Source organism: Artemia sp. Qi Xiang Cuo, chromosome 7 (genome assembly GCF_049724085.1).
Source record: "Artemia sp. Qi Xiang Cuo chromosome 7, ASM4972408v1, whole genome shotgun sequence".
Lineage (NCBI taxonomy): Eukaryota > Metazoa > Arthropoda > Branchiopoda > Anostraca > Artemiidae > Artemia > Artemia sp. Qi Xiang Cuo.
The window spans coordinates 1629028-1644045 of NC_142800.1; the positions used below are offsets into that span (position 1 = coordinate 1629028).

Genomic DNA, 15018 nt, shown 5'->3' on the forward strand with positions numbered 1-15018 from the left:
TCCGGATATAGACCCTTCTTGTTCCCTCCCCCCAATAAAAAGGCCGGAGCCACGCCTCCGGTGAAAACTCTGGATGCTAAAGAAAGGGTTGCTTGCGTGCAGGTATAATTGATTCGATCATAAAAGGTATTTGTATCTTTACTCGGTCATATTTACATATTTATAAAACCAAGGACAAATGGGGATATAAGTTTGAACGCCTACGTGTTGATTTGAAATTGCTGGATGATAATAAATGTGATCTTAAATTATGACACATGGATTCGGTTTTGAAAGATCTAGAGAAGAAAGGAATTGTCCTATTCAACGTAATTTTTTTCAGTCGATAATAAGATGGGTACTTACATATTATAACAACCACACTCAAGAAGTGAAATTTAGTTAATCCTAATGAAACACACCAAAATATGGTTAAAATATAATACTTCAGTAACAAAATTATGAAAACTACAACAGAGAATTATGGAAAGCAGGCCGCCCAGAACGCATTATATTAAATACCTAGCTTAACCAACTCTATATATATATTAAATATTTAATTAAAATATACCTGCATAGTAGTTTATCTCACTCATGCTAAGCTGATTATCTCCTAGTGCACACAGAGAAACTGATTTTAAACAGCTGAAGAACAACAGTGTGGTCGGTATAATACGTAAGTACCATAAGATCGACTATTTAGCTCCGTTGAACTACCACACTATTCACATATAGTACCCCCTTTGACCAGCAATTCCAATTTCTTTAGAAAATTACGCATTTCTGGCCCTTCTTACTTTCGTCGAAGTTTGCTCTTGGCCTAACCCTGAATTTGAATTACTCGAATTTGAGTTTCGGTAAAATTCTAGTTTAGCTACTGTTTGTTATCTTTGAAAGGGGTTAGGAAAATAAAGCTTTTAGTAATGAATCCAGGGCCAAAAACATACTCTGGGCAGAGGCCCCAATAGGGGGGGCAGGGGGGACATGCCCCCCCTAGACTTTGAAAATTGTCATTTCATTTATATTTCACAGATATTTTCTATTTTAGTTATGTGCTATATTAAACCAGCGAGACTGGCTAACTGGTCGTTTTTTTTTGTCGCTCCTGTGCTTCGTTTTTTTTTTTCACAGCTATTAAATAGCAATGTTACTTTTTGATGACCTTGTTTTGAAATGTCTAAGAGCGCGTCTACGCTATTTTTTCATCCAATTCTCGGCCGGAAATGTGATTTCTGAATAGGGTTCATTCAAAATTAAGCTTCAGTTGGTCAGTATTTCTTTATTGTTCTTGTGAAGAATTCGTAATCAAACTATGAGTAAAAAGCGACAACAAACTTTGGATTTTTTGCAGTTAAAATGCGGAAGAAAAATGAAGAAACTGGCAATAGTGTCACCGCTCAGAGTGTCGGGTTAGTAGAGAGAAAGCCCCCCACCTGTCACAGTCTTTCGGAAACAAGCGGAACAATAAATGGTTCAGGTCAACATGAAAGTTCGGTCTGCATTCCTGAACCCCTTGCGGTTTCCAGTAGCAGTAGTAGTCAGAACCTTTCTCAGATATCTACGACACGTCACGACAAACCAGCTCAACCTATTCTTGAGAGATATCCACTTCTAGATATCCACTTCCACTTCTAACGGAAGGAAATTCAGTGCACATTACTATAAGACTTATGAATGGATTGAATACTCAAAAAACTTGAATTCTGTGTTTTGTTTTGTTTGCCGCCATTTTTCTATGGGGACTCTGCTGGAGAAACTGCTGGATAAAAGGCTTTGACTGAGTCAGGATTTTGCAAGTGGAAAGACAGTTCTGCTCTATTAAAGCAATATGATGGTTCTGAAAGACATAGGCATTTTATGTCAGCAAGGACGGAATTTACGATAATTAGTGGTGATACTTCGAGGTCTATAGCGAATGTCCTACTTCAATCCAGATCTCAAGAGGCTCAGGAAAACAGAGATCATGTGCAATACATTTTTCGCGCTATTTGCTTTCTTGGCCGCCAGGGTCTTGCTTTGGGGGGTCATGACGAATCAGAAACATATGCAAACCGGGGTAATTTGGTTGAATTGATGGAGGAAATGTCTAAAGGCGACGAAAAGCCGAAGGCCAAGTTACAACGCCGATATGGTCACTATTGCAGTCATCAGTACCAAAATGACCCAGTTACGCTGATAGGAAATGCCTTGCGCCAAGACATTATTTCAGATGTGAAATCAGATAATTACTTTGCTATTCTTGTCGACGAGACAAAAGACGTTTCTAGAAAAGAACAATTAGCGATCCTACTCAGGTACATATCAAATGGAAAAGAAGTGGAACGACCAATCGGCTGCTATCATATGCACAAATTAGACACCGAGAAGTTATCCACCTCGATTTGTGAAACTATAGAAAAGCTTGGTGTAGATTTGATGCTGTGTATTGTCCAATGTTATGACGGCGTATCCGGTATGAGTGGGGGATATAACGGAGTTCAAGCAAAGTTTAGGGAGAAGGTGCCTCATGCAGTTTATGTACACTGTCGCGCCCACAGATTTTTTTACTGACTGCCTAAAAAATATCAGCGAACTTTCGGAATTTTTTTTTCTGTGGTGCAAAGACTTTACGCATTTATTTTATGCAGCAATGCTCGAGACGAGCTATTTGTGAAATCCCAGCGTATTAGCGGGCAAAAACTCTTGGAGCTTGAGAGGACCGTCCAGACTCGCTGGTTTTATGCAGTCGTCTCTATTTTGAAGGTGAAGCAGGGGCGGATCCAGGATTTTCTTAAGGGGGGGGTGCAAAATAGGTTGATCCTATAAAAAAAAAATTAGGGGGGGGGGGCAAAATAAGTTGATCCGATAAAAAAAAATTAGGGGGGAGGCGAAAAATAGGTTGATCCGATAAACTTGCGGTAGGAGCAAATTGAATTTACGCAAACTTGAGTTAATTAAGTAAATTACACTACTTTAGACTACGCTAGGGGGGCGGCTAGATTGATTGTATTGTTGCTGTGCTTGCCGCAGTCTCTGATGGTTTCAACGGCAAGGCAGCGTGCGAAGCAAAAGGACTACTGGACAAAATCAACTCTGCCTCTTTTGTCTCAACTTTACATATAATGGAAAAAATTTTAGTCATGGTATATTGTTTATCAGAGCAACTTCAATCCGAGAGTTTGTTGATTTATAAGGCACTTGCACTGATTTCTGGGACATATGAGACACTCCAAAAACTGAGAAATAATAACAAATGGAACAACTTAAGTAAAAACATATCCGAATTCTTGGCTTTACACGATATCCAGGAATCGAAATCCCCACACTCTAAAACCAGTGTTCGAAGCAGGAGAAGTCAAGCCATTTCCATTCGTCTCAAAGACGTTCTTTCAAACTCAACAACCGGTAAACGCAATACCAGTCAGCCAGTTCAATCAAACTCCGGTAAACTTCTGTCCTTTGAGGTAATAGACCGTTTCACGAGCGAGATGAATCAACGTTTCATGCAAAATATGCCTCTGCTTGAAACTTTATCTGCCTTCGACCCCTCAAGTTCCGATTTTCTCGAAATTTTGAAAGTGGAAAGGGTTATGTGTCATTATCAATGGATTCTCGATGTCAATGACCATGCCATAGAATCCCAGCTTTCTCTTACAAAGCTGCATCTGTCAAAAAGTAATGTTTGAAAAATGGATCTTCTTCGAGCTATCAAAATCTTATCCGACCTCCCGGTTGCCTACTCTGCAGTGCTAAAACTGATGAAACTGATGTTACTTCGCCTGTGACCACTGTCAGCAATGAACGGTTCTTCTCAGCATTAGGGCGCCTGAAGAACTATCTGCGATGGACGATGGGACTCAGTCATCTCTTAATAATGGCCGCTGAAAAGGGGGAGGTAAAGAAACTCGATTTGGATAGATTAGTCGACGATTTTGCCAAGCAGCGAAGTCGCCGCTACCCTTGTTTTAGGTATGTTTGCTCAATGTTTATTTTTTGACATCTTCATTTAAAAAAAAAATCGAAAAAAAATCCTTCCCCCCCCCCCCTATATTTTTATGAATAGGTGCCACGGACTCTGGGAAGGTATTGCCAAGCTTCCATGTTAACCCTCTTCTGATTTCTAAGTCTTAGAAATTTGCCTATTTCATAGGACAGGACCTATTGAAATTTTGACAAAACAATATTTTATCCTAATTTTCAGTTATCATTTTCTTTTTCTCTGGTTTTAGTTCTGAAAATGCGATTCCTATTATTTGAGTAGAATTTTAAGCCTTATCAATGGATTTTTTTTCTAAATTTAGTAAATGTGTTTACATATCTTTGAAACCTCATAAATTGGGATTGAGCAAAACTGTGAAGCTGAAATTAGTTTTGTTGTACTTCATTTAAGCAGAAGATCTGTTTTGCAAGGTTTAACTTTTATAACACTGAAAGTTTCATTTTCCTAACCTAACCCCTTTCCAAAATAGCAAAAATTAGCTAAGCTAGAATTTTACCTGAGTTTATTCTTTATTATTGTTGCCTTTCTTATTTTCTTCTTTTTTTTTGTTCCTGGCAATCTTTCTCTTTCAAACGTTAGATATTAAGTAACAAATATTCTATGAGACATGATTTCTTCTAAATCCTAGGTAGTATAGTGGTCAGTTTCCCCGCCTGTCACGCGGGAGACCGGGGTTCGATTCCCCGCCGGGGAGGATTTTTTATTTTTGAAGTTGAATGCGAAAGGAAATGTTTTGAATTTATTAAGTCGTTTTCTCTATGATTGAGCATATTAAACGAGTCTAAACGCATTTCTATTAATAGGTACATGTTAAAAGTCTGCTAAGAAAAGAAAAAGACTAAATGCTCATCAGATCGTTAAAGTAGACCATTTTATAATATAGGTCGAAAAGTCACCAAGTCCTTTAATATTTCCAAGGAATGGTGTGATCTTTCATTTTTGAAAATGTGTCAACAGATATCTTATAGTCTAATCAATTTAATGCAGATGATTTTCAGAGTAAACTAACATACAGTCACTTCATTAAAAATAACAACAAAATAATTCGTTTCTGGTTGATTTTTGACCCTTGACTCCCTGTCTAGTTTTTGCTGAGTGATCAGAATAAATTCATATAAACGGCGGATTTTTTTTTCTCTCTCTCTCTCTTTCTCTCTCTCTCTTTCTCCCTCTCTCTAACTCTTTTTTTCTGAGCTAGTTTTTGAACAGTATTTGTGTTATGTTTTTTTTAATTCCGTGCTTTAGAGGCCATAGTTTTTGTAGGTATAAGAGCATTATACTTGTTTGTTTGATGAGTTTTGTTTTTGTTGAAGATATATTTTACCTTATCAACCAAAACTCGATGGATGGTAGTTCTCAGCTGTACTTGAGACCCCCGATCATTTTTGTGCATCGTGTGTAAGAAAACAGCTAAGCAAAAGCTCTAGAGGGCTCATTTCGCGCGTGAAAACATGAGGGGGGTAGTTGTATTTTGCATTCCTGCTTTTGGAACCAAAATTGCTTTTCATTTATTTCAGTCCCAAAATATTTCTGAAAAGTAATACAACATGATATAAGATTTGAAATTTTTTGCTGAAACTATTACCGAAAAGAATGTTTAGTTGCAATTTTATAGATTTTCTTAGAGGGAAATCTCCTTTCTCCCTGTATCTAGGCATAATCCGGACAATGTTTGTTAGGCAAACAAATTTGTTAGAAACAAATCAAGTTAGCTAGACAAAGGGAAAACAAGACTCAACACATTCGGAAAACACATGTTGTCACAAAGACAACAAGAAAAAACAAATTTGTTAGAAACGAATCTTGTTAGAAACCACGGAAAATATTTAATGTGTATTGATCCTCTAGTCAATAGAGATTTTGACACAACTGACTAAGAACATTCTATTTTTCCTTCATGGAAATCCGAAGCCCGTTGCCCCAAATTTTTGAAATGGAAAGGGAAGGAACTGTCTGTGACACTTTAGAGGGAAGAATGCATCCTTAGCACTATTAATTTTAGTTTTGGTTTAGAAACTTCGTAATAATGGACAGAATGTGTATATTCTGGAGGGGTTCCAAGATCTTAAACACGCACTGAGTGTTAGATTTATTAAGTGCTGAATTTTTAAATCTTTGGAAGAGTCTGAACTGCCGCCACGGGCTTTCCTTTTTGTTTTTACATATAAGAAATAAACAAGAATGGGATTATAGGGTACAAATGTTATTAATAAGAAATACTCTGATGTATGTTAAAAGTTACGTTGCAGAGACAGGTCAAGTACGCAGGAGTCGATCACTGGGGGGGGGGGGATGGATCGAAGTAAAAAAGATATTTGAACCACCAGTATCTGTAACCTAGTGGAATGTGTCACTGGATAAATTGAATTGACTGGAGTTTCTGACCAATGCATTAATTGAACTTTTGACTTTGTTAAATTGAGTTAATTTCATAAGATATCCAAGTGAGGTATTCCAGTTTGGCAATAATAAAGATTATTATTCATCATTCAATGCTCTCGTCAGAATAAGATGTAATTAAGACCTCTGTGTGGCGTGAATTTATGTGACAATATTATATCAAGCATTATTGATATATTTGTGATTAGATTGGACGTAAAAGGAAAAATGCTAAGCAAGAAGGCATGGACAGTTCATTTGACACCTCAGGACTCAGTTCTAGCTCGAAACCGGAAATATCGATACTAGCTGCGGATTTTAAGCAAATTCTTGATGTTGTGAAAGAAAATGGAAATAAGTTGGACAATATCAACAATCAATTAGGAACTCTTACCGCAAGGGTGGATAAATTGGAAAAAGAACAATCGCTACAAACGAATAAGATAAACAATACTGAATCGAAAATTGGAAAGATTGAGAATGAAACCTCTAGCCTCAAAATGCAAATAAAAACTTGCACGGATGAAATAATGGAATTAAGAAGGAAAAATGAAGATTATATGTTTCGGGTTGTGAGAATGGAAGCTGCAAAGCTAGAAAATAATGTCATCATATGGAACGCAGCTTGTAAGGATAATAACCACGCTCAAGTTCTATTCACAGAGGTAGATCGTCACGGGCTGGAAATGCCCGAAGTAAATTTCACAGTTACTCATTATGATAGCAACCGTAAATTTTTGAAGGTGACACTGAATAAAAAAGACGATAAGTTTGCCATATTAAAGAACGCTAGCAAGCTTAAGGATAAGACATTCCCTGGAAACAACAGCAACCTGTTCATCAGTGATGATGTCCCAACTGAAATCCGTAAAGTGCGAAAGCTGCTTCTAGTGAAACGTGACAAATTACGAAAAGATCATGGATGTGATGCCTGGATATCGGAGGGGTTTCAGCCGAATCTGCTAGTGAAAAGACCAGACGGCTCGATTACCAAATACACATTCAATGATGCCATACCGGAGATTGACGATTTTCATAAAAAATTTTCCATCGCCCGAAGGGAAGTGCCTGTTATATTCCCTGTCGATGTTCAAATGTCGTAATGTCGTGGGTTGCAGTAATAGTTCATGTGCCCAAGTAATATGAATGAAAACATTTAAATTGAAAGTGTTTTTTTTTATGTTTAGTTTATATAAGGTGTATTATTATTTTTTTTTATTTTTATTATTATCATTTCATTTTTTATTTTTTTTTATATCCACATTTAGTTTAAATTACATTTTTGTCAGTTTATTATTAATGAGGTAAAACGACTTGGAATGGAGATTATTTTTTTTTTTTTTTTTAAATTGTTATTTTTTATTATGGTTTGCTGGTCTTTTGGGGCATGGTGTGGTTTCTCTTAACGTGGGATTAATATTTGATAATGGATAGAGATAATCGTGAAATTCCATCATCAAGGTTAAAAGAATTTGAGCGGAATTCTCTTTCATTTCAGTCAATTTTTCAAACTATTGTAGCTGGTGATGATGAAGATACTTCTAGTAATTTTGATATCCCAAAAAATCAATATATATTTATGAATGAGCGGGTAAGAAAAAATGTAAATACAAGTAGGATGTCGTTTTGGAATTGCCGGGGTTGGAGGACTGCGCAGGATGTGATTGAAACTTTTTTGTCGGATTCAGATACAGATATATTAGGCCTATGTGAAACTTTTTTAGATGATTTTTCAATTGAAAATATACATGTAAAAGATTACCAATTTTTTCACATCGGTCGGAAAAGACAAAAACAAAGGGGTCTAGGTGTTTTGATTAAAAATTGCATACCAGCACGTATAAGGATTGATTTTTTGCCAATGAATATTGAAATGATTTTTGAATCTTGTGTAGTTGAATGCTCTTTTCCAAATAATCGGAAGTTTTTAATTGCAGTTATTTACCGTACTCCGTCATCCAGCCAGATAGAATTCAAAAATCATTTTGAAAGTATGTTGGATAAATTAGCTAGTCTTAATACTCCTTATTTAGTTATGGGTGATTTTAATATTGATTTAATGAAACTCCTATCTGCAGATCAGAATAGAATAGATAGAAATATTTTGCAGTTTTTGGAGGGCCCACTATCTTATGGACTAAACCCCGTATGTTTTGTGCCCTCTAGAATAGCTGATACGTCATTTTCAATTATTTATAATATTTTTTCACCTTAGAGTGCTGTTAATACATTTATTATTCATTATTATTCATCTGAACAATTTATAATTTTTTATTATTTTATTTTAAATTTTAAGAATAAAAAAAAAAATAAAAACAATAGTAGAGATTTTTCACATAAAATTGTGTTAATTTTAAAAGAATTGCTTGATGATGTTGATTGGAGTCCTGTAATTGATGAGAAGGATCCGAACCAATCATTAGATAAATTTTATTATATTATGAATGAAAAGCTTGATCTTTTTTGCCCATATAAGAGCCCGAGAGGAAAGAAACTTACTCCAAAAAAACCTTGGATAAATGAATCACTTTTGAGATCTATTAATGAGAAAAATCGTTTATATAAAATTAGAATAAAATATCCCACGGAAATAAATATAACGCGTTTTAAAAATTATAAGAATATGCTGGTAAGGATCCTTAGAGTAAGTGAAAAACTTTATTATGAAAAATCTTTTCGAAATTCAGATTCCCCTAGAAAAACTTGGAGTTTGATTAATGATGAAATTGGAAGAAATAAAAAGTTGTTACACCCTGAAGTGTTATTTGATATTAATGGTAAAGAATTTAGAGGACCACAAGCTGTTGCTAAGAAGTTTAGTGAATATTTTGCTAGTATTGGATCATCTGTTGTTTCAGGAGAAGTTGACCTTTCTTCCCCAAGGTCGCATAAAAAATATCTACCGCCCACTGAAGATACGAGCATATTTATGGCCCCGGTTACTTTTGCAGAATTTCAAAAGGTCATTAAGAATTTAAAAAATGGTGTTTCATTGGGATATGATGAACTTTCAACTAATTTGCTAAAAAATATTGCAGGTGTAATTTTTGAACCATTGCTTCATATTTTAAATTTATGTATTTTCTCAGGTACATTTCCTAAAAGATGGAAAATTGCACGTGTAATACCATTGCATAAAAAAGGAGATAAATCTGATACAAATAATTATCGTCCTATTGCAATTTTATCACCATTGTCTAAAGTATTGGAAAAAATTTTTAAAGGAAGGATTACTAATTATCTAGATAAAATAAATTTTTTTACCTAATATCAGTTTGGATTTAGGGCAGGCCATTCGACGGAACAAGCAGTTGCAGCTCTTGTATTAGAAATAAATGACTGCTTAGATAGTAATTATCATGTATCTACTGTTTTTTATGATTTTAAAAAAGCATTTGACACTTTAAACCATGAAATTCTTTTTGATAAAATGGAAAATTCCGTTCTAAGAGGGACAGGACGAGATATAATAAGATCATACCTGTATTGACGTAAAATCATGGTAGATGTTGATGGACATTTGTCGAGTTTAAATGATCTTGAAGATATTGGTGTCCCACAAGGATCGGTATTAGGTCCGCTTTTATTTTTGATGTATATTAATGATCTTACACGATGTTTGCAGGGAAATAATGGTCTTGCAATTTTATTTGCAGATGACACAGCTGTTTCTGTTAAAGCGAAGGATTCATCTACATTAATTCAAAATTTGTTTAACACTGTTAGTTCAGTTAATCGATGGTTTGTTTCTATTTATTTAGTACCAAATTTTAAGAAGACTGAATTTATGGTTTTTGGTCATTCAAAACGTGCTACTAAAAAAATTTCATGTCAGGAGCTTCAAGTTGGTGAGCATAAAATACGTAGAGTTCAATCGTATCGTTATTTAGGAGTTTTTATTGATCCCCTTTTGTCATTTCAAACTCATATTGATCATTTAAGGGTGAAACTTTCGCAAAATATTGGGTCTATGTATCGTTTGCAACATGTTTTTCCATTTTCAATTTTAAAAATAATTTATCATTCTTTTATTGATCCTTATTTAAATTATTGAACAATTATTTATTTAAATAATTTTTGGACGCATATAAAAACCCTACAGATACTTCAAAATAAAGCAGTGAGAATACTTGGAAATTTTTTACATCGTCCATCAAAACTTAGAGATGCATCGGAAAATGAAACATTATTTCTTTTCTTGAATTTATTAGATCTGAAACATATAAGAGAACTTAATATATCAATATGTCATTTTAAAATACAAGATCCTAGTAGTTATTTTTATGAAAAATCTCTGTTGATTCTGCCCCCTCCTTCGGCTCTTAGGTGTTCTGGAACATATCGAATTCCCTTTGTTAATTGTGAAAGATCTAGATTTTCAATTAGATACCAAATACCATTTATTTCAAATAAATATAGGCTGAAAGATAGAATTCAAATTGAGGCATCATTTCGGCAAATATCAGTTCTAAGGAAGAAAATATTAAAATTATGTATTGACCTGTGATGGTGGAATAGAAATTTTTTTATTATTATTATTATTTTTTTTGTTTATATTTGTTACCCATGTTGGGATAGCCTTCCGTGCCTCACTTGTCCAGCGTTTTTTTTCTTTATGTTTGTTATGTTTTTGTTTTTTTCTTTAACCAGGTTTTTTTTTTTTCTTTTCTTTTATTTTCTTTCTATATTTTTTTATGATTAGAAAATGTTTTTTTTTTTTTTGTTTTTTTTTGTTTTTTACCCAATTTTACGAGCTTTGCTCTCTGTTGGGGGTATATGTTTTTTGTTATTTTGAATTAATAAAATAAACAGTAAACAGTAAACCATGGGAGGAACTAAGTAAGCAAGTAAAGAAACTGTGGAATGAAACGAAGGAATAATATATACGAGGAAGGAGACTGGGCAGGACCTCTTCCTTTCCCCTTCGGCACACGTTGTGCAGGCCACTCTTTACAGCAGTGACTGCAATTTTTGGAGCTGAATTTTAATTGAAATAAAGTTGAAGGAATGTTATTTTGGGACATTGCTGCTGTTGTATATGACCGTCACCTATTGCCAGGATCAGCTGTTGTGAAAAAGGGTTGTAATTCCCTCTTTATGCTTGTAAAGACCACACTATAAAACTAACTTTCTGTTGTCTTTTTTCCCTTCTTCGTGTCGGAGTGGCTATTGTAAAAAGGAAATAAATAAAAAATGGGATAGTCCGAGATTCAACTGAATATTCAGAGTAGTGTTTCAATTAACCTTTCGCTGTGGATATATTTATAGGCGCAGTGGTGGTTTTAAAGCATTCATAATTTCAATTGATACTGTGTCGGCCACCATAAGGCTTGTTTGAATTTGAATCTGCCCCCAGAAAAAAAAAATAAAAATAAAACTAAAGACACTAATTTTCCTGAGTAGACTGGGTGTCATAAGGGGCCTTACAGATATCCAAATTGAGTACTGAAAAATGTGGAGTAGTAATACAGAAACTGAAAATTAAATCAGGTCTAGATAAATTGAAAATTTAAAATAGCAACTAATATTGTACGTAGACAGAAATAAATAAAAAATTATGTGTATTAATTTTATTTAAAGCCGATATTAGAGTTTGCTCATATGGCTCATAATGTCTTATAGATTTACACATAAAGGCTTTTCTTCTCTAGGAAAGTTGCTTTAATTAAGAATGCCACACAATCATTTTGCGGCTTGAAATGATATTAAAATTTTGTCATTTGAAAGAATTCAGCTTGGAGAGTTATTTCCCCTTCGAGAGTATTATCTCCCTTCCATTTTTATATTTTATGGGAAAGTTCAATAACTAAAAGAATCCATTACTTCTTAACAAAAGAATCTTTGATTTCTTTTTTTTACATTAAATTACTAGTATATGAAAATCAAATGACCCTTTAGTAAAGAAGGGTGCAGCGACTATGCATTACTTCCCTTATTTGCCCCTGTAACTTCGTATAGAAATTAAAAGAAGGCTTATTCGATTGGTAATTGGAAGTTCTGATTTCCTTTTTAACATCAATATTATTATGGATCATTAAAAGCAATGGGTCCCACCAGTACAGATCAGGGTCTAATAACTTTCTCCAGTTTATGCATAGTAATTGAGCTGGCTCAGAACCAGAATGTGAAAAGTCACCAGAACCCCTTAGCTCACTCATGATGACGTCATTCAAGTCATACTACTGTTTCAACCAACTCACCGCAGCCCCAAGCCGCCTGAAACCAACAGAGCTACGCACGCTCCTCCTAAATCTTGATCTATCCATAGCCTTCCAGAAATGTCTAATTTCCCTTAAATCTTTCTGTATCACATCCCCCCACCCTAATAGTGGACAACCTCTTTTCCGTTTAGCACTAGACTGTTGGCCAAAGAGGACAATCTTCGGCAATCTGTTATCCTTCATCCGCAGAACTTGCCCTAGCCATATCAAGCTTTCTCTCATTTTAGCCCTAGAAAGTGGGATTGAACCATACTTTTCCTATAACCCACTGTTTGAAATACGGTATGTCAGCCGGGTACCCAGAACAATCCGTAAGCAGTTTCTCTGGAAAACAACTAGCAAATCTCATCCGCTTTTCGAAACATCCATTCTTCACGACCATATTTGGCCACTTTCATCACTGTAGCTTCCAATATTCTAATCTTGGTTTGCAGACTTATCTTCTTATTCTTCCAAACTTTTTTCTAACTGTGAAAAAACACCCTGAGTTTTGGCTATTCTACTTATGACATCTTCACAGCTCCCACCATCTTTACTAATAACACTACCTAGGTAAGTGAAGCTGTCACCTGATCAATCTTTTCGTTACCCGACGTCACCTTTTCATATCCACTTATTCCTAGCCTTAGCGACTTAGTCTTCGTAAAATTTATTTTCAAACCTATTCTGGCAACATGGACTCGCAAAACCTCTAAAAGTGCATTCGTTTCGCTCACACTTTTGTCTAGAATTCTTAAATCATCAGCATAGACGAAGTCCAGGAAATATTTTCTTCTCCATTTGATTCCGTGTTCTCCCATTGCCTTTCCTGTGCTCCTTAAGCCAAAGTCCATCAAAATGATTGATATAAAAGGGGATAGAATGCATACCTGCTTACGAAACCATCTGCTAGCCTCATTTCCTACCTTAACCGCAACAGTGTTGTTCTCGTACGAAGCACTAATGACTAATGTATTTCTTTGGTATACCATACAAGGATAAGACCTTCGCTAAAGCTCTTCTATCATCTAAATCAAACGTTTGCTCATAATCTATAAAACTGAGGACTAAATGTTTTTGATAACTCAGGCGCTTCTCAATTATTAACCTAGGAGTGAAAATTTGGACGACACATCCTCTACCCCTTTCTAAAACCGCAGTGTTTTTTTCTTATAACTTTGTCTACAGCATCTCTCAGTCTGAATAGTATCATATTACTAAGTATTTTGCTACCTACAGAGACTAGGCTAATGCCTCGATAATTACCTCACTCACTCTTATCACCTTTCTTATATAGTGGTTTAATAAGGGTTTTCCTAAAATTGCTTGGTACTTCCGCTTTTTCAAAAATCATATTTTTAATCCTCAGTAACTTATTTCTAACTTCAGAGCCACCATATTTAAGAAACTCATTTACCACACTCAGCAATTGGGGCCATATTATTTTTTAATCCTATTACTGTCGCTAATTCTTCCTCACAAAACAAATCTTCCTTCACATCCAAGGTATTACAAATTTCTTTCATTTTCCTCTATATTTTTTCCTGCAACTTTATCTTGGTTTAGCACATTCTCAAAATGTCCGGCCCATCTGTCTTTAACTCTTTCTTTATTACTAATTGTGGACCCGTTCCTATCTTTAACTGGGACAAGTCCTAATTGACTACTCCCTCTCAATTTATTAACATACCAGTAGAATATTTTACTATTATACCGTCTTGCTGCATTTTCCAGATCCTCGGCAATATCACAAAATTTTTATCCTCAGCCGTTTTATCGACATTTTAAATTAGATTCTTTCTAGTTTTAGATTAGGTTTATTTGAGAAATTGATTAAAAGCTGGAAAATTGTTATTTTTCAAATTGAATGAAAATATGCTAAATTTGAACAATATGCATTTTGATTCTCTTATGAGGCTAGTAAAAGCTGAATTTTGTCGCTTATTGGAATTATCCTTCAACGCCAGTTAATATCCCATGCACAGATAATTAAAAGGATACAATATCTAAAGGATCCCCCTATCTCGTCCATTATAAAGTTTTTTAGTTCGTTTGACCAAATTTTCGTTTTTTCTAAGCATTTCAACTTAAAAATTAAAATCAAAATTACAAAACATATCTAAAGGATCCACCTATCTCGTCCATTATGACCTTTTTTGGCTCGTTTGACCAAACTATTTACAATTGAGTAACGGGCTATCCCATGCACAAATATATTAAAAGGATACGGTATCTAAAGATCCCCCTAATTCGTTTATTATATTTTTTTTAGTTCGTCTGACCAAACTATTTGCAATTGAGGGACCGGCTAGTCAGACGGGGCATGAGACTAGAAATAGGTTTGAGTTCAATAAAAGTCCTCTCAAATTTGTTTGACACAGGGTCTCAGATATCACCACCTTAAAATTTGCCTGTACATCAATTGAGGCTAAAATCTGTTTTTCTAATTTTCACTGTTGTTCTGAAGGTGCTTTGGAATGA

At 34.8% G+C, this 15018-nt stretch overlaps 1 protein-coding gene across 1 annotated transcript in view; it reads left to right on the plus strand.

The window, feature by feature from the left end:
• Positions 1-15018, plus strand: part of LOC148949847 (uncharacterized) — a 109020-nt gene that overhangs the window by 64553 nt on the left and 29449 nt on the right. The gene's annotated exons all lie outside the window — the stretch shown is intronic.